The following is a 3,204-nucleotide window of genomic DNA, read 5'->3' as shown; positions in this document are numbered from 1 at the left end:
TTAATTGTATTTTCTCGAAATCTATCGACGTCTATTGATGTCATATCACATCCTTCCTCATATATTTGGAATTATTAGAGTTTATTTGTATCAGATTCATTCGATATACTTGAATTGGGGCCAAATGAGATCGATTGTAACTTTGTGTTAATTGTATATTCCCGAAATCTATTGACGTCTATTGATGTCAAATCACATCCTTCCTCATATATTTGGAATTAATAGAGTTTATTCGTATCAGATACATTCGATATACATGAATTGAAGCCAATTGTGATCGATTGTCACTTTGTGTTGATTGCATATTCTCGAAATCTATTGACATTGATTGGACTCGAATCTCATCATTCCTCATATATTTGGAATTATTAGATTTTATTTGTATCAGATTCATTCGATATACATGAATTGGGGCCAAATGAGATCGATTGTCACTTTGTGTTAATTGTATATTCTCGGAATCTATTGACGTCTATTGATGTCAAATCACATCCTTCCTCATATATTTGGAAGTATCAGAGTTTATTTGTATCAGATTCATTCGATATACATGAATTGGGGCCAAATGAGATCGATTGTCACTTTGTGTTAATTGTATATTCTCGAAATCTATCGACGTCTATTGATGTCATATCACATCCTTCCTCATATATTTGGAATTATTAGAGTTTATTTGTATCAGATTCATTCGATATACATGAATTGGGGCCAAATGAGATCGATTGTAACTTTGTGTTAATTGTATATTCTCGAAATCTATTGACGTCTATTGATGTCAAATCACATCCTTCCTCATATATTTGGAATTATTAGAGTTTATTCGTATCAGATACATTCGATATACATGAATTGAAGCCAATTGTGATCGATTGTCACTTTGTGTTGATTGCATATTCTCGAAATCTATTGACATTGATTGGACTAGAATCTCATCATTCCTCATATATTTGGAATTATTAGATTTTATTTGTATCAGATTCATTCGATATACATGAATTGGGGCCAAATGAGATCGATTGTCACTTTGTGTTAATTGTATATTCTCGAAATCTATCGACGTCTATTGATGTCATATCACATCCTTCCTCATATATTTGGAATTATTAGAGTTTATTCGTATCAGATACATTCGATATACATGAATTGGGGCCAAATGAGATCGATTGCCACTTTGTGTTAATTGTATATTCTCGGAATCTATTGACGTCTATTGATGTCAAATCACATCCTTCCTCATATATATGGAATTATTAGAGTTTATTCGTATCAGATACATTCGATATACATGAATTGAAGCCAATTGTGATCGATTGTCACTTTGTGTTGATTGCATATTCTCGAAATCTATTGACATTGATTGGACTCGAATCTCATCATTCCTCATATATTTGGAATTATTAGATTTTATTTGTATCAGATTCATTCGATATACATGAATTGGGGCCAAATGAGATCGATTGTCACTTTGTGTTAATTGTATATTCTCGAAATCTATAGACATCGATTGAAGTCGAATAACATCATATCTCATATATATTTGGAAGTATCAGAGTTTATTTGTATCAGATACATTCGATTCACATGAATTGAAGCCAATTGTGATAGATTGTCACTTTGTGTTGATTGCATATTCTCGAAATCTATTGAAATTGATTGGACTCGAATCTCATCATTCCTCATATATTTGGAATTATTAGATTTTATTTGTATCAGATTCATTCGATATACATGAATTGGGGCCAAATGAGATCGATTGTCACTTTGTGTTAATTATATATTCTCGAAATCTATTGGCGTCTATTGATGTCAAATCACATCCTTCCTCATATATTTGGAAGTATCAGAGTTTATTCGTATCGGATACATTCGATATAGATGAATTCAAGCCAATTGTGATCGATTGTCACTTTGTGGTGATTGCATATTTCCGAAATCTATTGACATCAATTGAAGTCGAATAACATCATATCTCATATATATTTGGAAGTATCAGAGTTTATTTGTATCAGATACATTCGATTTACATGAATTGAAGCCAATTGTGATAGATTGTCACTTTGTGTTGATTGCATATTCTCGAAATCTATTGACATTGATTGGACTCGATTCACATCATTCCTCATATATTTGGAATTATTAGATTTTATTTGTATCAGATTCATTCGATATACATGGATTGGGGCCAAATGAGATCGATTGTCACTTTGTGTTAATTATATATTCTCGAAATCTATCGACGTCTATTGATGTCATATCACATCCTTCCTCATATATTTGGAATTATTAGAGTTTATTCGTATCAGATACATTCGATATACATGAATTGGGGCCAAATGAGATCGATTGCAACTTTGTGTTAATTGTATATTCTCGGAATCTATTGACGTCTATTGATGTCAAATCACATCCTTCCTCATATATTTGGAATTATTAGAGTTTATTCGTATCAGATACATTCGATATACATGAATTGAAGCCAATTGTGATCGATTGTCACTTTGTGTTGATTGCATATTCTCGAAATCTATTGACATTGATTGGACTCGAATCTCATCATTCCTCATATATTTGGAATTATTAGATTTTATTTGTATCAGATTCATTCGATATACATGAATTGGGGCCAAATGAGATCGATTGTCACTTTGTGTTAATTGTATATTCTCGAAATCTATAGACATCGATTGAAGTCGAATAACATCATATCTCATATATATTTGGAAGTATCAGAGTTTATTTGTATCAGATACATTCGATTCACATGAATTGAAGCCAATTGTGATAGATTGTCACTTTGTGTTGATTGCATATTCTCGAAATCTATTGAAATTGATTGGACTCGAATCTCATCATTCCTCATATATTTGGAATTATTAGATTTTATTTGTATCAGATTCATTCGATATACATGAATTGGGGCCAAATGAGATCGATTGCCACTTTGTGTTAATTGTATATTCTCGGAATCTATTGACGTCTATTGATGTCAAATCACATCCTTCCGCATATATTTGGAATTATTAGAGTTTATTCGTATCAGATACATTCGATATACATGAATTGAAGCCAATTGTGATCGATTGTCACTTTGTGTTGATTGCATATTCTCGAAATCTCTTGACATTGATTGGACTCGAATCTCATCATTCCTCATATATTTGGAATTATTAGATTTTATTTGTATCAGATTCATTCGATATACAT

The sequence above is a fragment of the Diorhabda carinulata genome, chromosome Y (assembly GCF_026250575.1).
Source record: "Diorhabda carinulata isolate Delta chromosome Y, icDioCari1.1, whole genome shotgun sequence".
Taxonomy (NCBI): domain Eukaryota; kingdom Metazoa; phylum Arthropoda; class Insecta; order Coleoptera; family Chrysomelidae; genus Diorhabda; species Diorhabda carinulata.
The sequence above is the reverse complement of the archived record's forward strand: the minus strand, read 5'-3'. Positions refer to the sequence as shown.